General features: G+C 35.4%; 1 protein-coding gene and 1 long non-coding RNA gene across 7 annotated transcripts in view; one reads left to right on the top strand and one right to left on the bottom strand.

The window, feature by feature from the left end:
- raw (NDT-like domain-containing protein raw) overlaps nt 1–16,477 on the bottom strand; it is a 482,020-nt gene extending 465,543 nt beyond the window's left edge. For 3 of the 6 annotated variants that reach the window (XM_081764463.1, XM_081764467.1, XM_081764472.1), the window contains exon 1: nt 15,909–16,476. The gene's annotated coding sequence lies outside the window, so the exon portion shown is untranslated. Of the gene's footprint in view, nt 1–15,908 lie in introns of all 6 variants that reach the window. The other 3 variants (XM_081764465.1, XM_081764468.1, XM_081764471.1) reach the window with 2 other exon arrangements.
- LOC145690001 (uncharacterized) overlaps nt 14,438–27,326 on the top strand; it is a 28,350-nt gene continuing 15,461 nt past the window's right edge. Inside the window, exon 1 of the long non-coding RNA XR_014132134.1 lies at nt 14,438–14,685. This is a non-coding gene — a long non-coding RNA (uncharacterized LOC145690001). The remainder of the gene's footprint in view (nt 14,686–27,326) is intronic.

Raw genomic sequence — 27,326 nt, 5'->3', positions numbered from 1 at the left:
CGATTTTTGCCAGAATCTCATCCACTTTCACTGTGACTGGTCGCCCCCTGCAAGAAGTATCTCGGAAATCCTAATTTTCAGAACGAAAGCAACTGAGCCGGTTGCTTTTGATATGTATCTAGTCCACAAACAGCACAAATTTCTTCGAGGGCTTGCGTAGGAGTTGCCCCTTTATCGAAATACGGTGTAAAATTGTAAAATGTAGTTTACGGACAGTTCATTCACCTTCTCGGCGCAATACCTTACGTCTCATTATAAGAATTCACATACTTTTTGCACATCTACAAACATAAACTGTCAATTGCCAAATGACGTTACGCCTGACCCGCTACGACTCATACACCCACAGATTTAAGACACTACCGCCATCTCGTGCGCAGAAAGTTCAATACTTTTTAGACTACGTCAAATACAAAAAATAGGATGTAGCTATAAAGCAATTTTATAGAGTATTTTCGACATTTGGTGAAATACTAAAATACACTGAAGCTTGCAAAATCATTATTTGTTACACCATAAAACGTGAATAGCATATCATCTCCGTAATTAAGCTTACAAACCGTCCTGATGAATCGCATTCGTATATTGTGCCGGAAATATTAATAAGAAGTTAAGAGTAAAGTTCATCGTCACTACAAATATAAATAAATAAATAAATAAATAAATAAAAATAAAGTTTAGTACTGTGTAAATATTTAACATTTGTTTATGAAATTAGGAATAATGTTATCCCAATCTCTGTCAAAATACTCTTTTCCGGTGTTGATATTTGTTTTTTTGACCTAATGAAATATGCCTCGAAAACGTTCCTTTGAGTTATTGATATAGCACAGGGTTAAATCTCCAACATAGTATATTTTCAGTTGTTTGTAAATATTTACATAACCTAAAAATAGTTTCTTTATAAGCTCGGGACTCCCTTCATTACTCGTTCAATCTATATCTCCCTTTGTCACACCAATATAAGTATCTTGGCGGGAACACGAAATTTCGTAAACGTTGCTCAAAGAGTTTACACCCAAAAATTAGATTTTATATTGGCTCAGATTTATATTCTATATTAGATTTTATATTCTCCAAATTGATAGCTTTCCAGCTGGCTAGTAAGTTACGTTTAATTGCTATTTTTCGTAGTCTAAGTGACAAGCTTATGTCACACCAATATAAGTATCTTGGCGGGAACACGAAATTTCGTAAACGTTGCTCAAAGAGTTTATACCCAAAAATTAGATTTTATATTGGCTCAGATTTATATTCTATATTAGATTTTATATTCTCCAAATTGATAGATTTCCAGCTGGCTAGTAAGTTACGTTTAATTGCTATTTTTCGTAGTCTAAGTGACAAGCTTATGGAATAACGGGACGGAAATTTATTTGTCCACTTGGTTACCTTTTTTTTCCCCCCTGTTAACACTACTGTAAGCCTATTTCTGCCAGCCTTCCATTATAAACCAATTACAACCATTAAAATCTGAATTACCTATGTGTTCAGTTTCATCTTTTAAATCAGTCACTAATATAATTAATCTATACGTTACTAATTAAGCGTATAGAATACATTATTGTAATTAATAGGCTAATCATCAAATAATATTTCTTCCAATTGTATTTCTTTCCGATATTTCAAGTGCTTCCCTTGGGCGCTTTTCGTCAGAGTAACAAAGCTTCATTTGTTTGTTAAGGTCATCACATGTTTCTTTTTATCTCAACACTAGTACAATAGGGTACGGTGGCTCAGTTGTACAGCGTTTACCTCTGGTGCATGGGGCCCCTGGTTCGATCCCAGCTCGCACCAAGTGGGCTTCGTAGTGGAGAAACACCGTGTTTGTATATTTTTCTCGGGGTTCTCCCATTTCCTCCCACTTTATTAATTCAACCATTGTATTCATTTCTCATCATTCCCACTCCCTTTAACCTAGCCTACATAATCATGAGACGTAACACTGAAACATATACTAGTATAATAATAAATATTGCGCAATATATTCTTTACGATACCAGCATTTGTCTACTTTCCCGGGAGATATATATGTTTACGAGCTATGCAACATTTAAAGTATATAAATTTAATGTTAGTGCACTAACTTACAACTAAAACTTACTGATTTTTGTTTTTTAGAAGCCCTTTTAGTGAAATCTACTGAAACTTAACCATATTCAGTCTCCCAACAACTATTTCAAATTTCTGTGTGAAAAGTGTAGCCAAGTCTAACGCCGGTTTTCAATTAAGTGATCATATGTAAACTTTATTTTGATAATTTGAAAGTTTTGTATATAACAAAAACTGAAATAAAGCAATTGTTAGTAATGAAAATAAGTGTTGAGTTACGGATTCCTTGTCCTAATGTAATACCCTTCGAATACACTTCTTCCAATACAATATAACCTGTCAAGTTGGCTACCTGCTCATCTTGGCTTTGTTCGTCTTGAATGAACCACCATAAAATGTTTGTCACTGTTTAGTCAGTTCAGATGAAATTTTCTTATTCTACAGATAGCAAGAGGAAAGAAAGAAAGAAAGAAAGAAAAAACGATTTCCGATTTCTGAGTGTGTGTTCAGTGGAAGGGGGCGTGTTTAGTTCATGAATTCATAATGGATTCAAAACGTACGAAGTTGAATGAACTGTGAGTAAAGAAGAAAAAAGAAGTGTTAGATTTGATAGATAAAGATGTGAGTCAACGCTCAATATCCGTACAATTTGAGGTATCAAAATCTACGGTAGGGAACATTAATAAAAACAGGGACTCAATTATTAAAGCCTGGGAAGAAAACCGCAATAATGACAGGAAAAGAAAATTACGAAAAACTGATCACGAAGTAGTCAATTCGTTAGCCCTTGAATTTTTTCATAAGTGTCGAGCGATGGACATTTCCTGTTACAGGGCCGATGCTGCAGGAAAAAGCAAAGGAAATTTCCCGAAGATTTCAAATTGAAAACTTTCATGCTAGTAATGGGTGGTTAGAGTCGTTGAGATCCCGTCATAACATTAACTTTCATTTCCTTTCCGGTGAATCTGCAGGTATAGACACAAAAGTAGTCGAAGACTGGAAGTCAAAATTGCATGAAGTTATCAGTGGTTACCCATTAGAAAACATATTTAATGCCGATGAAACAGGATTATTTTACCGCCAACTCCTACGGAAAAGTTTGGTACAGAAAGGCGAGAAATGCAAAGGAGGAAAGGTTGCCAAAGAAAGATTAAGTGTCCTTTTGTGTTCTAGTGCTACTGATGAAAAGTTGAAGCCATTAGTGATCGGTAGTGCCGCACGTCCCAGGGTGTTCAAAGAAAAGCGAATCGACGTTAAGAATTTGCCAGTTCATTGGTACTCGAACAAAAAGGCATGAATGACATTGGACATTTTTGAAAACTGGCTTGAAAATTTAAACAGTTCAATGAAAAAGCAAAATCGCAAAATTTTGTTGATTATTGACAACGCAACCAGCCACCGCAAAACAAATGACTTTAGCAATATCGAAGTGAAATTTCTCCCTCCAAATGTAACAGCAGAAGTTCAGCCTCTTGACCAGGGAATAATTCAGAACATGAAATCTCGGTATGGTCAGTATATGCTACAATATGTTGTAACTGCAGCTGAAGCTAGTAGCAATAAGGCAGACTTTGTAAAGTCAATAACAGTATTGGACGCTATCCGTTGGTTAGTCAGAGTCTGGGACCAAGTTGCAAAGGAAACAATAAAGAAGTGTTTTGGTCGTGCAGGATTTTACAACGAAGTGCAAAGTAGTGAATCTGGTGATGCTGAGATTGTTGAAAGACTAAATGAAGTCATCAGCACGTTTCCGTTAAACACTCAAGCAGATTTAGTGCCAGTGGATGAAATTAATCGAATCGACGATGGTTTAGTTGTTCACGAAGAAATTCCAACTACACCAGAATATATCTTAGAAACTGTAGTAAAAGAAAGGCAGCACAAGGTGTCAGTGTCTGAAGATAGTGAAGATGAAGAGGAGACGCAAGGGATAAAAGAATGAGTCATGCAGAAGCTTTGCAATGTGCGTCTCAACTTCTTGCATACACATCCACTTATGAACCTCAGTTTATAGATGATATGTTTCGTCTGTATAACAGAATTGGATCACATTGGATTTTTTCAAAAATGAAAAGAAAGCAGACAAAAATAGGGGACTACTTTGCAATAGACAAGAACAGTAGCAAAGGAAAAAAAGGTCGTATAAACTGCATAAAAATGTTCAATTTATAAACTTGTTTTTATTGTTGTAAATCTGAATAACTGAGTGTGCTACAATATTAACTTCAATGAACTGCGTACATGTGTTTCTATTTTGTGGTTGTTTGTGTTGTGTTTTCAGTGCGAATAATTCAGTGTACCAGACTAGTTTCCAGGAAGGGAAAGGTATGTACACATATTAAACATATTGTAGTTTTTTTCTAGTACTGCATATTGTTATGATTACTCAATATACATTATTTAAAAGTAGCTTTCGTGCCATTGCTTATTAGAATTTTACAATCAAGTAATACTAGAAATCCTATTCTAAAAATACACCATCGCACTTATTTTCTGTAAGTTGGCCACTTTTCAATGGAACCGATGGTGGCCAACATAGACAGGTTTCACTGTATTAGATATAGCCCGGTGTAAAACTTCCACATTCTAAACTGAATCTTTAGTGGCTGATAGATGTTTCGACACACCTGCTATAGCTTCTTCATCGGGAAGGAACACAATTGGGTGGAACATTATTTAGTGGATATTAATCTATATGCTCTAATGAACATGTTGATCCATTATATTAGCTTTAACCTTCCATGGATACCTAGAATTTTTACGCACACAATACTGGCAATTACTGGAGGTAGGTTTTCTATCAAATTTTGGCTGAAGTCTATAAAAAGTAAGATCCAGAAAATTGATAGAGTTTGTTTTCTCTTAATTCCAACTTAAACATAAATTTCTAAATTTATAAGTTTTAGCTGTCTCGAAAGATATTGTGATCGACCGTCAGTCTTATGAATGATCAATGTATCATCAGGATACGAAATCATTTGAAATACTTTTCCTGGATTCTTTAAAATACAGCATTTAAAAAGACTAATTACCATATTAGCTAATGCCGGACAAAGTGGGTTCCACATAGCAAATCCACTGGAGCTAGGATTCGTATTTCTTTCTATTGAGCATTTATGTTGACGGAAAATTTAACTTTTAAGTATTTTCTATTTTCGAATAAATATGAGTAGACTGTTTGTAAACACTAGGTCATGAATACAATTTATTCAACCATCCTGATTGAGGATCTGTTATGATGTTTCCCTAAGTCCCACTGGATGAATGTCGGAATCTTACAAGATAGTTATTTTCCCAGTTGTCGAGAATTACTTTCCCATTATTATTGTTTTAGTTACCATTCTAAATTGACCCTACAAACCATTGGGGGAGGGGGGAGGAATGATTTGAGTTTAGTGTCCTGTTCAGTAGTAAGACTATATTAAGGTGATCAGTAGAGAGTGGATTTTAAGATGCAGCACCTTTTCTAAAAATGTAGTTGTTAAACAACCAAAGTTCAAAATATGTATTACTGAGCGTAAAACGAACTGAAATGAAGGCACTTTGTTGCACCTTTTTCGTGAATGTTGCACCTTTTTTGCTAAATTAATAAAATTTCCCCTTTTTTAACTTCTTTTATCCTTCAGCATCTTTATTGTCCTTTTTTTTTAAAAAAAAATGGACAGAACAATATGGTTTATTTTTAATCTGGTTTGCACATAATATTCCATAAATTTAGACACAATCTTGACGAATTTGATAGGGACAATTTTGAACTGAATTTGCGAAACAATTCGGACGTAGAAACCTTTGCAACGTCAACTGAACTTCCTGTCCATGTGCTTACAAGATATGCACCACTGGTTTCCATTGATGTCGAGCAATATTGAAGGATCACCTAAACTCCAAGCGACAGAAATTAACATTCGAAACCATAGAAATGTTGTGCATAATCAAGTATAACAAGTTTCTGAAAACCCAGTAGTATGGAACGGTTTCTCAAGCCACAATATTGCTAAATTATTATTATTATTATTATTATTTTTTTTTTAACACCGAGTTTATTACAAGAATGTTGAATGTTGTACAAATTTATGAGAATAAATAAAACAATTCTGCAATTTATGTCAAATATTTAAAGCCAAGTTTTTTTAACAATATTTGCTGGTGTAATAAATAAAGAATGTTCACGTAACTGTATACTCTAGCACTTAATAAGGGTATCCTGTTAGCACCTTTTTGAATGATTTTTCAGCACCTTTTATTTCCTTTTCCTACCACATTTTTGCACCTTAAAATCCGGTCCTTAGTGATCAGATTCAGAAAATTAACAATAATAAAATTGACCCTTAGCAAACAGGCACAATTTGACAGTCTATCTAGGTACAGTCATTGTTATGTTCATTTTTATACCAGTGAGGGATATGTCCAGCTTTTCAAAATAACCAGTTTATTTTATTTTATTTTAATTATTTAAGCTTATTCTAATTTTAATTTTTAAATTCTCTTTCAACACTTTTAACAGAAACCAAAATCGATCATCCCTTTATATTCTTTCGATGACTTAACTTCTTATAGAAGCATTGGTCTTTCCTGGAAAACACTGCTGAAGTTCATACAAGAAATTACTAGTATTCTATGTAACTACAAGCCTAAAACGGGATATTTTGTCCCGTTTGTGTTTTTCTAGGGACACTGGACGACTTTCTGAAACAAGGGACAATATCGTTTAAAGCAGGATGTCTGGTCACCCTAGGCTATATCAGACCTACAGCTTAATGTGGGATCCGAACCATATGGAAACCCTTCGCGCTGGTCTGGTGGCTAGCGTGTATCTCGTTGGTGCACGTGGTCTCGTGTTCGATTCCCGATAAGAGAGAACCAAAATTTTAAAGTTCATAATCATTCACTTTTATGAATCATCCGTCTTCTTTTGCCTAAAGAGCGTAACCGCGGGACGTTAAACTAAAAAAAATCATTTTCCGAACCACATTAACTTCCACCGGGTATCTAATACGGTTCTCCCAGTGGACCATGAAGTACGCAGTATTTACGAACGAGTTGAGTTGAATTTGAGTTTAACGTCCCTTTGAGCAGCGAGGCTATATGAGACGGGACCTACTGATTAACGTGGAATCCTTACGACATGAGCTTTCGCCGGGAATTGAACCCGGGTCTCCCACGCCAAAGGCGCGTATGCTAACCACTTAGCCACGAAGGAGCTAAGTGTTTACGAACGATTCACCACGTAAAGAAAGATGGGAATCACTGTTTTAACTGCTTTAATTTTCTAAGTTGATGATAACGTTTCCTAAGATCTCACTGCTTTCATTTTTAAAGATGCTAATGACAACGTTTTCGAATTTCTAAATGCTTACATTTTTAAACTTGATTATGTTAACGTTCCGAATCAAAGTTGTAATATTAACGTTTCCTAAGATCTAACTGCTTTCATTTACAAAGCTGCTGATCATAACGTTTCGAAACTCTAATCGCTTTCATTTTCAAATCTAACGATGCTAACGTTTTCGAAGCTCTAACTGCTTTCATTTTCCAAGCTGAAGATGTTAACGTTTTGGAACCTACCTGTATAAGAGCTCAGTGTTTATATGCTCAGTCTACATGTCTGTGGTACGAGACACTCGGGTTCAATTTTCGGTGGGAGCTCATGTTGTTTAGTTCTCATGTTAAGCTGTAGGACCACATTGTATTAACACTATTGTAAGATTAAAGATGGGGTACGCCTTGGTGATCTGGACTACGAAATACGTAACTCAAAACAATCAATTAGAAGCAATTCAGAAAAGGTTTTTAAGCTATCGATACTACAAGAAAACTGGACAATCTGCAATTAACTAACTAACTAACTCTATGGCCTATGGAACCCGGAGGTTCAATGCCGCGTTCACAAAAGCTCTCCACTGACTTCATTCCTTAGCTAACTGCATCCAGTTTCTACTTTGTATTCCTGACAATCTGCAATTACTAATAAAATTTCGTATTCCAGACTACTAGGTGAATTCAATTACGCAACTTTTTCGGATAGACGTGTTATTCTACAAGAAATGTGTTTATTTAAAATAGTAAATGGCAAATTCGATAACAGTGACTTTTTGGGTCTAGGTCAAAACCCCCACAGCCAAAACCCCCACACTCAAGAAATGTCAAAACGCCCACACGATCGGTCATAACCCCCACACAAATGGACAAATCCCCCAAACGCACGAACGGCCAAAACCCCCACAGCCAAAACCCCCACACTCAAGAAATGTCAAAACGCCCACACGATCGGTCATAACCCCCACACAAATGGACAAATCCCCCAAACGCACGAACGGTCAAAACCCCCACAGCCAAAACCCCCACACTCAAGAAATGTCAAAACGCCCACACGATCGGTCAAAACCCCCACACAAATGGACAAAACTCCCACACATAGCAACGGTCATAATCTCCACATAAATGGACAAAACCCCCACACAAATGGACAAAACCCCCACACAATCGGACAAATCCCCCACACTCTGAAAATACCGTGATTGCACGTCTTTGTTGCGGCTCTTTACGACGCCCACCTTAGTGTTTCTGTCATTACAAAACAGTGCAAGAAGAATAGTTGCAACATCGGTTTAAGTGGAATAAAAAATGTTATTAAAAAGTACAAGGGCAAGACATACAACCAGGATCATTTCAGAGTGTGGGAGATTTGACCGATTGTGTGGGAGTTTTGTCCATTTGTGTGGGGGTTTTGTCCATTTATGTGGGGATTGTGACCGTTGCTATGTGTGGCTGTTTTGTCCATTTGTGTGGGGGTTTTGACCGATCGTGTGGGCGTTTTGACATTTCTTGAGTGTGGGGGTTTTGGCTGTGGGGGTTTTGACCGTTCGTGCGTTTGGGGGATTTGTCCATTTGTGTGGGGATTATGACCGATCGTGTGGGCGTTTTGACATTTCTTGAGTGTGGGGGTTTTGGCTGTGGGGGTTTTGACCGTTCGTGCGTTTGGGGGATTTGTCCATTTGTGTGGGGGTTATGACCGATCGTGTGGGCGTTTTGACATTTCTTGAGTGTGGGGGTTTTGGCTGTGGGGGTTTTGACCGGTTCCCGACTTTTTGTACTATATTAAATTCAATATAAAATCAAGGACTTTAAGAACGAGGAACTTATTATGGTATACAACTGCGAAAACCAACACGTACAACAACTCACCTTTAATAAGATTATGTTCATTAATAGCTGAGAGTATCGATGACATTGACTTAAGTTTGAAAGAAAAAATATTTAAAGAATTATTGAACAGATATTTGTGCGAAATTAAGCTATATTACTACATTAACTACGGTAATCACATTTGATTATTTTCTATTTTCATGTTATTGTAATGTACAATATCCATGGTGAGCACATAAATGTGTGCATGTGAAATGTGCGAGATACGTATGTGTGTGTTCGTATATATATATATATATATATATATATATATATATATATATATTTGTATGTATAAATATTGGTGTATGTATATGTATATATATATGTTTATGTAAGTGTATATATGTATTATGTATGTATTCTAGAATGAGAGTATGAGTTTGTGCTTCAAAAATGTATGCATTGATGTATGGAATGTCCGCATACAAAGTTATGTATTGTATTTGCTTATTGCTTTTACTAATTTTATTTTTATTATTTTCATTCATAAATTTCTGTTTTACATATTATTATTATTATATAATAATGTAATCAATTGCGTACACCTCCTATAATTGGAGAGATCTCTCTGTTGGAGGAAATAAATAAATAAATAAATAAAAATCTCATTTAGTCTCGCTGTTGAAAGGGACGCTAATCTCTAACCCAAGCAACAACCAATAGAAGCTATAATTGTTTCCATTTTCAAAGCTGAGGTACTAACCTTTCCGAACCCGCAACTACTTTTATTTTCGAAGCAATGATGCTAACGTTTCAAAGCTCTAATCGCTTTCATTTTCAAATCTGACGATGCTAACGTTTCCGAAGCTCTAACTGTTTTCATTTTCCAAGCTGAAGACGTTAACGTTTCCGAACCTACCTGTATAAGAGCTCAGTGTTTATATGCTCAGCCTACATGTCTGTGGTACGAGACACTCGGGTTCAATTTTCGGTGGGAGCTCATGTGGTTCAGTTCCCATGTTAAGCTGTAGGACCATATCTCATATAGTCTCGCTGCTGAAAGGGACGCTAATCTCTAACTCAAGCAACAACCAATAGAAGCTATAATTGTTTCCATTTTGAAAGCTGAAGTACTAACCTTTCCGCACCTGCAACTACTTCCATTTTCGAAGCAATGATGCTAACATTTCAAAAGCTATAGCTAAATGCTTCTATTTTCAAAGATAATGATGATAACGTTTCAAAAGCTATAGCTAAATGCTTCTATTTTCAAAGATAATGATGATAACGTTTCAAAAGCTATAGCTAAATGCTTCTATTTTCAAAGATAATGATGATAACGTTTCAAAAACTATAGCTAAATGCTTCTATTTTCAAAGATAATGATGATAACGTTTCAAAAGCTATAGCTAAATGCTTCTATTTTCAAAGATAATGATGCTAACGTTTCAAAAGCTATAGCTAAATGCTTCTATTTTCAAAGATAATGATGCTAACGTTTCAAAAGCTATAGCTAAATGCTTCTATTTTCAAAGATAATGATGCTAACGCTTCTTAAGCTGGAACTGCTTTCATTTTCAAACTGATATGAAATTGTGATTAGATGTAAAAGCAAAACTAAGAAACAATTAAATGGCAGAATACTTACTGGGGCTCGGAAGTACTGTTGTTGGGGGATTAATGTTGCGAGGGACAGTCTGAGCTTAGTGACAAGTAGCATATTACTTTAAACCTCCTGCTCTATTTAGGTTAAAGAAGCTGGACTTACTTATGGAAACTACAGGATGCATATTTAATATCGAAAAAGAGAGAAAAACTATTCTTATTTTGCATGTTGGAAATAAAACCATACTGTTACAGTAAGCAAGCTTTGATAGTAATATAATGAAACAGTAGTAAAAAGCACGGTTACAACTGCACATGTCACAAAAAGAACTAGATACCCGTATCTCTCACCCTACCTCATATCAATAACCAACTTCTGAAATTTCGTGCTACTTTGTGGTGGACAAACACCATGCTCGTGGATTTTCTCGGGGTTCTGCCGTTTCCTCCCACTTTCTTCATTCCACTATTTTATTCATTTCTCATTATTACCGTCTCCATTAGCCTAACCGACATAACCATGGGACGTAAAACCGATTTTTTTTTTTTTAATTTCGTGCCCTGTTCTAGAAATTTAGATGTACACGTTCAAACCTTTCAGTAAAGCAAGCTTTGATAGTAATATAATGGAACAGTAGTAAAGAGTACGGTTACCACTGAACATGTCACAAGAAGTACTACAATGTAACTGTATCTCCCATTCTCCTTCATATCAATACGCAACACCTGTTTGCATTCTGTGCGAAAGAGGAAGAAAGAAGAGCATTTATGTTAAATGAAAAAAAAAAAAAAAAAAATACTGATTTTATATTACACCAATTTCTTTATAAATGTTGATTGGATTGGAGATAAACGTCTCTTTCAGCATCAAGACGATACGAGACGTGGACCTACAGTTTAAAGTGGAATCCGAATCACCGTAATACGTTCCAGGTTTAATGCTTTCCAACCTGAAATCGAAGCTCAGACCATGTACACCAAAGGTGCGCTTGCTAGCTACCTCTATAGGTGCGAATTCATTGCTGTCAGTCCAAAAGTGCATTTTTTACTCTTTACTCCTATATCATTGAAATCTCACTTATAGAAGGATTAGTGTGGTATAAAAAAAGTTATTTCATCCACCATATCATATATATAATTTTATAACTCAACTACGAGACGCATTCTGTAATGTAGACACTGGCCTGTCCAAGCAAGCAATAGTTGTGGTACAGTTTGGGTGATTGACTCCCGATTTCAAGAATAAGAGAATGTATGACTGTTGCGGAAATGGACTGGGTAGCGTAATGGTTAACGTATCGACACGGTACACCCAAGCTAGGTTCAATTCTCAGTTCAGCCATATGTATAGAGGAATTGGTGTGATATGCAATTGGTTACTTCCGCCACTAACATCATATAATATAAAATTCAACTGTCAGAGGTTTTCTGTAACGTTGAGACTGGGTTGTCGAAGCAAACATGCATGTGGTATGAGTGGTCAAACACCGCTTCAAGAGTAATAGAATGTATAGATGTTCAGGAAAAGAAATGGTGAACCCATTTGCACGGTAAGCTGGGAATCCAGGTTCGATTCTCGGTCCAGCTGTGTCTTTTCTTCACTCTTTCTATATCAAAGAAGGCAGAGTTCTTTGGCAGGTCACTTTATAGAAATCCAATAAAAAGAAAATTATTTATTTTAAGTCTTATGCCCTTTATGCCCAATGATTGTGAAAGGATTGGTGAAATATAAATGTGGGCAAAAACGAGAGAACCCCAAGACAACCCACGGACAAGATGTTGTTAATCACAAATTGACTTGGCCTGGGACCGAACCAGGGATTCCTCGTATCAGAGATGAGTTCTTCCACTGAGCCACCATGACCCGGCAGCGTTTCATACAGACACAGACAAAAGAGAAATGATGCATGTAAGAAGCTAACCACCGCAATGCCATTCAATTCGAAAAAAGTTCGAAATACTTGAAATATAGGATATAGAAACCAATTTGAAGACAATCACGGATTCTTATCGGGATTTTTACGCTAACATTGACATTATGACTCTAATGGTACAGTAGTAAACACAAAATTACATTAGCAGAGTATGAATCCTATTCCGTTTTATACCGGTTTTCCTACTTAAATGTTCAAACAATGATTTTAGTTCCTAATTGAAAGAAAAGTCTAGCATACGCATTCTGTTGGTTGTCTGCTCACAGAATATTACTCACAGTTTATGCTCCGAAAATTCAAAATTCTTCATTGATTATCCTGAGGATTGGTAATTTCTAGGGAAATCCAAAAGCATAAAAAGCATAACAGCAATTTACACATTTGGTTGGTACCTTGAACATGGTTGTGGTTGTCTTAAGGGTCCAGAAGAAAGTATTTTTACAAGCATAATTTTGGAAAATAAAGCATAAAGCATAATTTAAAATATATAGCACAATTCTTGGAAAATTCTGTTAAACTGCAATTTTAACATACAGTATTAATATTTTTTAAAACGAATATTTACAATGCAACAATGAAAAACTTATTTCTATTCTGTAAACTTTTCGGTATAATCCTTTGATGTGGAGAAAAGAAAAAAGGAAAAGAAGAAAACTTTCCACCGACAATGAATAGTATGCAAGAACTTCACATTATATTGTTATGTGTACCTCTTCAACTTGAGCACTTTCTGTACTTTCTGGTGGCATCTTTTACTTTCCCTTTCTGTATATATGCACCTCTAAGGCGCACACAAGTGACAGAAAAAACTGACTTGAGTAAAGCATATCTCTTTAGAGTGGATTAAGTAGAAAGTTCAATAAATATGAAAGAAACTGGTTGCATAAAATATTAATAAATAGATCAAGATATTTAGAATATTTCATGTATAGTAAATATTATACATTCACGATTAATGTAAAACAATGGTTGAGATTAACGATAAAGCATAATTTGGAAAAAATAAAGCATAATTAAACAAAAATTAAAGCATAATGCGGGTTGCTCTAGTAATTTCGTAACAGCATAAACCATTCAAAATTGATGGTAAGATAGAACCGAAGTACAAAAACTAATTCTAATAAATCTGGATACGGTAGAAAAGACAAACATTCAGTTTTTATACCCTATACAGTACCGTACAGCCCAGATATTTAGTACCAAAATAATGCAGATGTACTGAAAACAGAATTTGCTTGAAAGAGAAATTATAGGAATCAACTTGATCCCTTGTATATAACACCAGACACATAGTTTTAATTAAAGAATACCTCGAACCACATAGTATTTAAGCATCCACTCTGTGTTTATACCAAGCTATTTTTTAATTAAAAATAAATAAATATATTGTAACTCATGTTGTATAATTTTCTGTGGGAAATAATGCTCTGAAATAAACTGTTTATAAATTTGGAGTCAAGTTTGATTAGTTGTTGTTACTCATTTTTGAAAATTTACAGATAAAACCAGCTTTCAGAACATTTAATATTATGATGTAAGACCTTTAGGACTATTTCTCAGAAATTTCTTTTATTGCTTTATATATATATATATATATATATACTGACGTTTATTCTTTTAACACTTAAATAAAAAAAAAAAGACCTGAAATTAACGTAGTATTGCAATAATGATAGCTGAAGAAAAGAAAGTCCAATTTGTGGTTTACTAAACGAGTACAAAAGTTCATTATTGTGCGACGTGTAAGATTTTCTTATAATGACTGAAACAGTTGTAAGACAACTAACACAATCTAATTTTATCAGAGTTAAATTCTTTTAAAATGTTAGTTTATGAAAAGGAATTTCTATGGGCTCGCAAGAAAAGATATGATAACACATAAAGTGACTATTTTTGTAAAGTAACCTTTCGCAGAAGAATTGTTGCTGGTTTACTTCTGGCTAACCACACTTTGAAAGATTTACAGGTAAATTTCAATACTTTGCATGAAAAGGCATATTTATAAAGAACAAATTTCTGCAAGTGATAGAATTAAATACAAAGTAATACAGCCGTATTTTAAGTTTACAATATGAGTTATTAGTGTAAACTCATTACAAGTGCTTAACGACGGATAAAATAAGTGAGTGCATATGAAAGATGACTCTATTAGATACTATTTTTTACCGGTGGTATATTTCTGCATAGTCTATAGAACCTGTATTTTACGTTTACAGGTGGAGCGCTACTAGTATGAAATCATGACTAGTATTATTGCCAAAAAACCTTGTTTTCACTACCCTCGATTACGCATATACCCACCAGCTTTGCCCTACCCTCACTCGGTTAGATGGCATTCGTGCTTTTTAATGGCCACCTAGCTTAGGCTTTTTTTTTTTTTTTTGACTGTTTTAACGCCATATATCTGGACGCCGTATTTATACGCAAATTGCAAACGAATTGGTTTTTAAACAATTACTTCTGATGGTACCCTTATATTTTATCTATGCCAAGCGAGATATTTTCATGTCGCACAGCAAATCATTCAGGAAACAATAAGAAAAAACAATGAAAAATTATATTTTTTTCAACAATTCTTTCTAGTAGTGCACCAAAAGTAAACCAGTACGAAAGGATTGCCACATACCAAACTTTACTCAGAGTTTGTACGGATGGTTTAGAAGTTAATAATAATAATAAATACAGTGACAATCATGTCTTCTTGGATTAGGTTCTGCAGATGGGGGGAAACATGTTACATTAATTACTGGGAAGAAAATAGGTTAGATATTCCCCAGAGAGATATTAGGTAAGATTCTGTTTGATTACCCTTCAATAACAAATGGCTAATTTTTTTCTTACCCTTTCACTTACTTTTCATGGTGTACAAGTTTGTTTCCGTAATTTTTTAGAAAATTTATTTATTTATTTTGGCTTCCATCTGCGGAACCGAATTCGTTTTCTAATAAAGTAATTGTTTTAAAATATCAACTGTATTGTCAAGTACGATCACGGTGCAGCTGAAAATCTAGTCGGCCGTCTTGTAGCCTGAAAATCGGTAGGTGACTACGAATTTTTTTTATATAACTGTTAAACATATTGTTGGAGCGCTGCCATATAACCCGCATTGTGCGCTTAAGATTTTAATAAATAATAATATTTAAAAAATACTGAATTAATGTAATGTAGAGGAAATGAATATCTTCTTACCTTAGATCGAACACGATCTACATCTTCGAAATTTAATTCCACAATTTTTTGTAATTTATGAAATATGTAACAGTATATTTTCCGGGGAAATTATTCAAGTTCATTAATATTTCTTTTCTCACTTCCGTGTATATACACACAATATCACAATTAATTTATTTATATCACGTTTCACGTGTCATTTTTTGTCACAAAACATGATTTTTATGTACTATTACTGTGATGTTTACATTGTACTAATGGGAGTGGTGCCAACTCAATAAAGCCCGCGTCACGTCAACCAATCCCGGAATCGTACTTTTGTTTTTGTTATTATTTTTCAAATTCCGAAACAGGCAGATGAGATCCGAGAGAGAATGAACAGGGGAATCATATGACTGAGGTTTATGGACGCGGCACCCATTCAAGATAAAGTGAGATTAACAACCTGGGAATAGATTGTTTCAATTTGTTTGTAATGCTAGCCAGCTGTGGCTGACATTTCACGTAATGTTTTGATAAAATCAATACTCTCTTGCTTCTATGAAAGTAATATTCTCCTCTGGGAATTCTCCGAACTGTGGTTCTAGGACGATCCGATTTGCTTTAGAAATTAAGCGTTCTTCCGCTAATTCGCTCTAAGAACACTGTGTATGTCTATTTTTCTCGGAATAATAAATTAATGATTAAAAATAAACATATTACGCTATACTCAATTGCTGTTATATCGTAAATGAAGGTCAAATTTCCAGCATTCCACTGGGTTTAGTTTGGTTATGCCATCCCTTATTTGGATAGGCAAAGCGTAGTTCTGTACCATTTGTGAAAACATTTTCTTTGCTTTGGAGCATCCTTGATTTGCTATAAGATTTATTTATTTATTGAGGAAAATATGTTTTCAAAATATAAATTTCGCAAAAACTGTTAGCTTATACGTTAGGCTTCTTGGATGAAACATAACAGAATAAACCTACAGCGAATCAAAAGCCCTTTTAAATTGATAGCTAAAATCGCTTTTTATTTATTTCTTTATTTATTTGTGTAAATGAACAATGGAATACCGGTACCAACAAGACAAATCTACTCCCCTCAGAAAGTTGTTTTATTTTGTCTCTACAATTTCCCTAATTTTCTCACACGCAAGTTCCCTAATTATACACAATTACCCTAATTTCCTCAACCATTTCCCAGTTTTAAATAAATAATCGTTCATGTGTAACCTAATCTTAATTTTCTTCCGTGATGTGTAGGAACAACGCACAGTAACTTTAGTAAGGGAAAGCATACGGCGGGATATCTTTTGGTAGTCGTGTGGGTCAGGGGAGGCTTTAGGATTTTTATTTTGGGTAGACCCGCTCTCTCGGTTATTGATACAGGGGTAAAAGTGAGGGAGAACGTGGAGGACGTCGTACTCCGCTTCCGGAAAATATCTGTAGCGTCTCCCCCCACTTTCTAAAAAAAAATGCAATGGAGAAAAGATAGGCAAGGGGAACGGCGTAACGTCATGCGTTCCCCTACCTTTTCAGATCCACTTTTAGCCCTGGACATATATACACATTTGATTGATTGACAGTAGGAAATTACTTTTACAGTAATGGTTGATGCTATTTGTTAAATAATTATCTACCATTAATATAAATAGCGGAAAATATATTTTTACTCTTTATTGTATCTTTTAGCGTTTATATATTTTTCAAAATTTTTGGGTAGGCCCGTGCCTACCCGCTAAAGTCGCCACTGCTGTGGATGTCATTGTGCTATATCGGTACATTCTAATATTAAAACAACAACAACATGCCACTATCAAAGGAGTGAATTAAATATTGAGGTATAGCTGGGTACCTCACCCCCAGACCCACAAATTTGCTCGGCTTTTTTTTTTTTTTTTTTAAATAATAGGAGCTATGACCTTCATCCCAGACTTCAGCTTTTTCTTCCGTTTTCTGCACTCAAAAATAGTTTGACATTATTCTTTACGAAAATTTTATTAAACAAATTTCCCTGTTAGACTACGCATTTTTATCAACGTTAAATGATAGAAGCCCATGACGAGCCAAATACTGTGTTCAAAAATTTATTTCAAAAGGTCCACCCGTTTTTCCTTGATGATGACACTGACAATCTCGAAGTCATTTTTATGTATTGAGATATAGGCCTATAGGGCAGTGGCGTAGGGAAGGTGGGCCCAGAGCACCTCCCCCCTAAAGAGGTCCAACAATGTACTTTGGTACTTTGATGTTTGTAATTTTTCAATATATTTTTATGTTTATATATTTTTTGTTTGTAATTTTTCTATATGTACCTATACAGCACTTGCCCCCCCCCTAAACACACATCCTGGCTACGCTACTGCTATAGGGTACCGGTATTCATTTATTATGTAGCCAAAATCTACTTTTGAAATCCTCACACCTAACCACCACCCTATGTTCATATGGACTTTTTAAATAATAGTTAAATAATAGTATTTAGTTTGTAATAAACAAAATAGTTTTAATATACAGTTACTACAAGTAAATAATAATGTTATTTAAAAAGTAGTTAACAGGAAACCAAAACAACATGATACGTAATCAAAATGCAGTTGACTTTGTTCCTCTAGTCGCTGCCTTAACTTAAATATTGGCGGAAATGCTATTCTGGCAACACTGTAATTTCTATGGATGGCAACACTGAAAATTCTTCAGGTTCATATTTTCTGTTGTAGAATAACATTATCTAAGGTTGTGATAAGTTACATTCCATTATCTCATTTTCACTTATGAATAAACAAGCAAATGAAAAATGGTAAATTTTGATTTTTTTTTTTTAAAGTAAGTCAGGCTCTTAAATAGAGATGCAAGGGCTCGGAAAAAAACCGGCTTTTTTGGAAAAAAACTCGGTTTTTTCCGCTTTGCTTTTTTGCTTGGGAAATTTTGGGCTTTTTTCAAAATTCTGCTTTAAATCGATAAAGCAGACTTTGTTTCGCTTCTCTATAACACAGAAAGTCATTTAGTTAGTGGTTGATGCCGATAATAATATAAAACCTCGAAAGTAAACCAGGAATTTCGAAAAGATATTTTAAACAATTTTACTTCAATATTTTTACATTATGAATTCCAAAGGATTAACCAATGTATATAATAAACACATTTTAACCTCCTATATACAAAAGTAAGCAGAGTTGGCAAGAACCATGGTTGTTTCTGAAAATGCCAAAAACCCGTTTTGGGGGGGCAGTTTAAACCAGGCTTTTTTGGGGTTTAAACCAGGTTTTTTGATTTAGATATTTTGCTTTATGTATTTGTATTACATATTCACAGAAATAAGTTTGTTTCGCCTTGGTGTTATTATTCAACAACGGGGTTATGCTGGAAGAGGTTCCATAAGCTTAAAGAAGTCCGGTCAGTAAATTTCTTAAATTGAGAAACTCCCGCACTAGCCATCGGGAAAATCCCGTCATTCTTTTAAATGTAAAACAATAACGGGAAAATCCTGTAAAATTTAATTTGCATGTAAAATTTAAAGGTCAACGTATTATAATCAGTACGCTAAAACTGAGTGACACACAATCATAGTCAACGTTTTGCGAATAAAATCAGAAAAATAAACACACTGCTGAACAAGACTGCACTTATTTAATATAAAAACACATTTACACGTGACGTTTCGATCTTCTATCCAAGATCCTCATCAGACGTGAGTGTACGTCTGATGAGGATCTTGGATAGAAGATCGAAACGTCACGTGTAAATGTGTTTTTATATTAAATAAGTGCAGTCTTGTTCAGCAGTGTGTTTATTTTTCTAAAACTGAGGTATTAAATTACAAATTTAGTATGTAGATATCATTGAAAGTCCAATCCAAGCTAATGTTGGAAGCTAAGTAGGCAATCGATAAATTTTACCAATTTTAATCAATATATTTAAGCAACCTTCGCTTCTTTATAAAACAATAGGCATGCAGAAATATATAATTTGGTTTCGTTTTGTATGTTTAGGCTTAACATCCTTACGTAATACCGAGGTTATCAAGGAGAAGACTTTCGCTTAAAGTGACATTCGAAAGAGTACTTGGTTTACACATGAAAGAAGGGTTGTGGTTCGACCGACAATTGAACATGGGACACCTTGATTAAAAGGTGAAAAGGAAATCAGACTAATGCAGATGGTTTGACATGTGAAACGTCACTATGAAGTTCACACGATTCGCATTTTTGTTCTTTTAATTTTTTTAGTTTAAACCAGTTATTAAAAAAAAAAAAACAGCTGGTGTAAACGAGCCAACCCTAAGAGTAAAAACTTCTTTCAAAAAATACACAAATAACTAGCAAAATTGTATGTAGTATTTTTACTTCAAAATATTCCATACCCTCTTTTTGAAACAAAATAAAATTAAAATAAAACATAAGAGAAATACTTAGATTTGTATGATACAATTAAAGGCTACACATGGTTCTGTATATTCTTGAAATTCTACAGTCAAGTTTTTTATAACCACCATCAAGGGTGCCTATCAGGGGGGTTAAGGGGGCACTTGCCCCCCCCCCTAGAGGAAAATGTACTTCAGAATATTGAAAATCCAATAGGATTTTTACATTAGTTACAGCAAAATTTGAAACTATTTTTGAAACGTCGCTTATACTTCCCCTCCTTGGAAACCACAACATGGGCGCCCTTGACCACCATCACGGTTTACCCAGTCCTCAAGTTTTCTGAATTTTTAACAAGAGGGATTCAACATATCATTACGGAACAAAAAAAAAAAAAAAAACTACGGAATATATTTAAGTTAAGCTAAATACAACTGCACAACAAACGTGACTGAGTGGTTGGCTTTTGCGCTTCTATCGGGAAGTCCGGGATTCCACCCAGCATTCGATCATTCTGACAAAGCCTTCCTTCATTCCATCTGAGAATGTAGAAATAGTGCGTGTACTGGCCGACTAGGAGTGTAGGAGTTGGCCGACTTCCTTTCTTATTGTTTTTAAATCGTTATTATTACTAATTACCAGCAGTGACGGTTTTGCGAAGGTTAGAGGATCGGTCTTTCGGACTGAAGCCTGTTCTCCAAAGTTGTGGAATGTCTAAAACGAACGAAATATCTATTAGTTATGCCTTTACTCATAAACTTTAAGCTCCCGTCAAATAAAAATTACGAATGTTTAGAAAAACTAAACATTAGTAGTAAGAAAACCCCTCCCAAAACACTTTTTTAAATTCGCCACTGATTCTCAGTATAAAATGATCTTCAAGGTTGTATCCGGAAGATTATTGCTAAACATATAAACGAAACGAAATATTAGTTATGCCTGTACTCATAAACTTCAAGCACCTCCCAAATAAAATTAGGACTTTTTAGAAAACGAAACAATCAGAGAAACCCCTCCCAAAGTACTTTTCTAAATCCGCTATTGATTATTTGTATAAATTGGTATTGAAGGTTGTATCTGGAAAATTATTGCTAAATCATTGCACAACTATAGTATAACAGAAATGTGCAAATACGGTTTGACGGACATATTGAAAAACGTATGCTTTGACGGATATATAGAGAAACGTAAGTTTAACTTTCGTGCTAGAAGCTGGAGTACTAAGCTCTTAGAAATGAAACACGGATGACAAACTAAAATCATATAAAGAAGGAAAAAAATGTCGATAACTCAAAAGTTAAAATAAAGTTAAATAACCTGTAAAATTGCCCTCAAATACTACATTCTTCATGTTAGCTTTAATTCGTAAAATATGTGCTCCATCCATCTTGATGGTGAATTACAGAGCTAAATATGGCATTCAGGTCGTGGAAATCTTATCTAACTATAGAATATACTATAAGAAAGCTATTTGGATAGAAAAATCATGAAAATGAAAAAAGCCAAAATTTCCAAAATTCTCGGTTTTTTTCCAAAAAAGCCGGCTTTTTATGTGAAAAAAACCATCGATTCAAAAAAGCCGGCTTTTTTGCATCTCTACTCTTAAATATGCGTGTAATTGTTTTAAATGGGAAGTTCAGATATCAAATTTCATGTCTCTACCCTTCAGAGATTCGGAGATACGTCTATTCTACAATAATAATTGCCACTTCCATTTCCCTGCTTCCTCGTCAAATTTCCAAAAATCCTTTCTTAGCGGTACCTTACGTTTCAACTCCTATGCACTGCCAAATTTCAAGTTTCTAGCTTAAATGGTTTGTTCTCGGCATTGATCAGTTAGTTACTCATTCATTTCCATAGAGATAGATAATGACACATAATTCACAGAATAGTTTGTAATTGACCAATTCTCGTTGCCATTGTAAATTTGTAACCTTTAATAGGCAGCAACAAAATGAAAGTTAGCAACAATAGAAAGTGCCAGAAATTCTTCTGTGTAATAGTCCACATAATACTACGATAATTTGCATTCTCAACAGGTAATCAGGGCTGTGCCTACAAGATATCACGGAATCAGAATCTAGTTCTAGTTATCTCCCTTTCGGGAGATTTATAAAGAATGTCCCAGCCTTATAGCCTATTGGACCTCTTCACTAAATTTGTTTTAATTGTTTTTGAAAACGTAGATTTGTATAAAATGGCGCGTTCCAACATGAACGAATTCGCCTGTTCTAAGTAAATTTGTTTTTACACTATTTGTAAAATTACTTGGGGGTTAGAAGCTCAGGACATATAAAAAAAGATGTAATAATATATAAAAATTGTAAACAAATTAAATTTTGTCAAAATTTAAAATTATGAACAAATTCACAATTGCACAATTGTAAGAGCATGACACTCCAGGTGGAAAGGTGTCCGTCGCCATGCAATCACAATCGTTTAATAACTGATTAATTCTCGTTGCCATGATAACAACAGCAACAATTCATTTAAACAAAGTCAGCGTTACCAACAATGGAAATTGTCAGAATGCACATAATAATAGGATACTCAGCAGTGAGCCTATACCATTTAATTTCCGCCACTCCGAAATTCGTATCACAAATAGATAAATGACGAGCGAGCAATATACACTCAATTTAAAATGGCGGTTTAATACAGATGTAAATTATCTTCTTTAATATTCTTTCCAGGGTGATCCTTTATTACCATACTACTTGTGATCTTGATGAAGCGTAAGCAATTCTAGGATTCAATAAAGATTTTAGGTCCAGTAATATTATTTTAAAATGAAACTACAAACTAGCAAAAGCAACGATATCGATTACTATAGCCTATGATTTGAGAGTTGGGTGTTTCGTTGTCAGTAAAAATATCCTGGAGCCCAAGATAACTTTGGGGGCTCCTATAGACCTCCAAAATCGGTACCGGTATCTTTGAGAAGAAGTGTCCATTATTAGCACGATTAAAATAAGGTTTCAGGAACGCTGCCACGTGTGTTCACTTCTTGTTGGTGAAGAATTTAAATAACGAATTTCATGTCTCCAACTTAAGTGAATCCTGATATTCCACGTTTTCTGAACAAACAGTCGGAAATTGCTTACGTTTGCCCTTTTTAGGAATGGAATTTTCGGAAACACTAAGACATAATCAATCATTTATAATTAGGGATGGACACGAGCGAGTTTTCTTTGAAACTCGGCTCGACTAGAAGCAGACATCTTTGAGCTCGACTCGAAAAATTTCTTTCAACTACTCGAATTCGGGTCGAGTTTCGAGTCCAGTCGAGCCAAAACAAGCCAATTCGAGCTAAATTCTATGTGTAGTTCCAAGTACTAACTTCAAGTATTCTACATAGACAATGTAATTATTAATGATACTACTACTACTACTACTACTACTACTACTACTACTACTACTACTACTACTACTACTACTAGTGTTGCCACGAGACGAGACAGAACCTTTTAGGCGAGACACGAGACGAGACAGACTATTTGTCCCGTCTCGAAAACGAGACGAGACACGAGACGAGACGGGACGACTCGTGTAATGTCTCGTCTCGTCTCGAAAATGAAAACGCTGGCGGGAATGGCCAAGATTGAAATTACCAGTGGTCATATAGATTGCAAAAGGAGAAGACATGTTTGTGTGAAAACATGTTGAAAAGCCTTCATAGAAAAGTGTCCTCTGTCTATTGAATGAAACAATCATGACACATGAGCTTCCAGGAATATCATTCTTAATGTCTTGTCCCCAATTCCCCTTGCTGTAAACTAAAGAATTCTCATTTTTTTCATTTCTGGCTGGAATGATGACAAACAAAATCAAAGACAGGGAAGATTTTTACAAGGTCAAGAAACCGAACTACCACTACCACCTATTCAATTTGAAAACTGGATAAGGTCTACACTCATTACAGGCTGTAGTTGAAAGTTCTGGCTGAGATGGCGGAAGAGAACAGAACAGACTACACTTGTCTTTATACTCTGGTGACGGTATTCTATATGAACCGAAATTAACCGAAAAAGGCAATTGAAATATGTCATCTTGCAACTAAAATTTTTCTTCTCTCTCTCTCTCTCTCACACACACACACACACACACAAACACACACACACGCATACACATAAAAACACACTTTTACCATTTTACCAATCGCTCGCTTATTATACAGCAGTGATGTTGTAAAATTCACCTCTTTGTTTGGAAGGCGGTCGAAGGACAACGAAAGCAAAGATATTATCGACGAACCCTTGAAATTGTTTGCTTTCAGCAAATTTATGATACTAACAATAACACTTTAAGTGAAGAGGTTTTACAGGGGACCTTCGTTTTGTTACGCGGAAATGTTTGGTCTGACCAGAGTGTGAAATTGCCCTCTGCTTCCATGTTGAGAGGAGGGGAATACTTCCCTTTCCTAGTGAATAATATTCATTAGGACCTAAATTATCTTCAGAAATGGTTTCTTACAGAGTGTACAGAACATTTGGTATAATATTCATGGAACTCCGTTGAAAGCAGAAAATATCATGAGAATGATCAAAATTCGAACATTGAAGAACATAATTAACAGAAAAGAAATAGGATATCCAAACCATAATTTTAAATCTGCTATAAAATGTATATCCTATATTTTTACTATTTCCTTACTCCCATGAAAGTATCCTGGGGAGGATATTCTCTCCATTTTTTTCAGACTGAAATCCTTTTATCCCGTACGATTTCGCCCCCTGACACAATACGAAAAAACAAATGTTGTTAAAATCCATACACATGACCCTTCCGGGACTCAACCCAGGGCCTTCAAGCCGATGGTCTATCGCCGCAGACCGCTCGGCTTGGTATGAAGATGTACGTTGTATGATTGCGAATAGACACTATAATATAATATAAGAACAATATAAGAAACTTTAATCCATAATGGCCACCCAAAAATCAACTTTTTTAGACCACCAGCTAATTTGGGTGTACTGTCATGAGTTTGTTACACAAACGGGGCAACCACCATATAGTGGCACACACCCCGCGGTTATGGGAACAGATTTGTACCATGGAGGTGAAGACTAGCCCCAAGCATTCTTTGGTCCGACGTGTCGTTTAGCTCCCATTACTATGTCACTTTCAGTAGAGCTTACTGTGCAGTAACATATAAAATTTCAATCAAATACTTTCCATTACTCAATAAAATTATTTGGTTCCGAGCTTTTTTTTTTTTTTTAAAAAAAAAAAGAATAATTGCAACAAATCTAAACATGCTAAAATGGAAATTAGTTTTTGGATTGGTATGGTAACATAAAGGCTGGAATATATGAAATCAAAGCGTACACACATATCTACCTCTCTATTTATCTATATATCTTTCCATCTCTCTCTCTCTCTCTCTCTTTCTATGTATATATATATATATATATATATATATATATATATATATATATATATATATATACAGACACTATAAAGCAAGTGGGCTGATAGTATACGATAGTGTCGTGGATGGTGACACCTTTACATCGAACTTTGCTTTCGTGTAAACATTATTTGACATTAGTGCCTTCATCTTCGACGTACCTATGAGCAGTTTACTGTATATTCGTGTATTGAAACTGGTAAAACAAATTTCAATGTTTCAGAATGTAAAAAAAAAAAAAAAAAAAAAAAAAAGCCAGGGTCGAGAAGCCTCAGACAACTAACAGCAGAGATATATTATCTTAAAAACTATTTGTCCTTGCCTTGTAAGCTTATTTGAATTCATTTTTAAGACTTTTAGGCAACTTTGGCCCACCCCGAATGGATGTTGATGGGAAAATTAGTGGAATGAAGAAAGTGGTAGGATACTAAACAACTTCGAGAAAACACACACATTCGAAAAATGAAATGAAATCTTTGAGTTTTACGTCCCACGGTTATGCCAGTTATGCTAAAGGAGACGGTGATGATGAGTAATGAATGAAATGGTGGAATTAAGAAAGTGGGAGGAAACGGGAGAACCCCGAGAAAACCCACGCACACGGTGTTTGTCCACCACAAAGTTCATTTGGCGGGGGTTGGGACCGAACCCGATACCCCAAGCACCAAAGGTGAACGCTCTACCACTGACCTACCACGGCCCCCACAAACATTCGATGTTTGTCCACCACAAAGCTCACATGGCACTAACCGAGATATAACCGACTACCGCATACACCAGAGGTGAAGGCTTCACGGTGTAGCTACCGTGACATTTCTTGTCTTGTGTGTTCTGGGTAATACTTGTAACTTAGTTGTATTTTGATTAGCATGGTGCAGCCTGCTATGTTTTATTTTCGTTCCCATGGTACGCTGCTATATTTTTTACGAGACAAGATGAGACAAACGAGACAAACGAGACGGGACAGACCATTTCGAGACGAGACACGAGACGGGACGAGCGCATTTTTTCGAGACGAGACACGAGGCGAGACATGATTTGCACGAGACGAGACGAGACAGCCTGAAGTCTCGTCTCGTGGCAACACTAACTACTACTACTACTACTACTAATTATTATTATTATTATTATTATTATTATTATTATTATTATTATTATTATTATTATTATTATTATTATTATTATTATTAAAACAACATCATATAATCATGAAAAATAGGCGGTTTGTATCTGAATACTAAAAACTAATTGACTGTCGATCTTGGTTTTCGAGAAGTCTTCAGGAGGCAAGGACATTGGTCACGAGGTTCCGGGTTTGAGTTCCGGAGGAGCAAGTATTCGGGCTCGAGCCAAAAATTGTTACAAGTTATAGAGCGCCTGCCAAACATATTCAAAACTGCTCGGCTTGCCAACGGCTCGAGCGACTCGGCTCACAGTTCACTCACTATCGAGCCGAACCGAACCAAGCTGGTTGCTCACCCCAACCGAGCCGGTTCGAGCCATCGGCTTAGTTGAGCCTTGATGGCTGAGCCTTGATGGTAAGAGCTACAGTATATACTTATATTGGTGCTCACGACACTTGCGGCTGTCTCGTTATAAAAAATATATTGTCGTCTCGAGACGAGATACACTAAAAGTACCCCACGAGATGCACTAAAAGTATGAGACGAGATGCCCC

The sequence above is a fragment of the Thermobia domestica genome, chromosome 7 (genome assembly GCF_964235325.1).
Source record: "Thermobia domestica chromosome 7, izTheDome1.hap1.1, whole genome shotgun sequence".
NCBI lineage: Eukaryota > Metazoa > Arthropoda > Insecta > Zygentoma > Lepismatidae > Thermobia > Thermobia domestica.
Note: the sequence above shows the minus strand (reverse complement) of the source record. Positions and strands in the feature narration are given on the sequence as shown.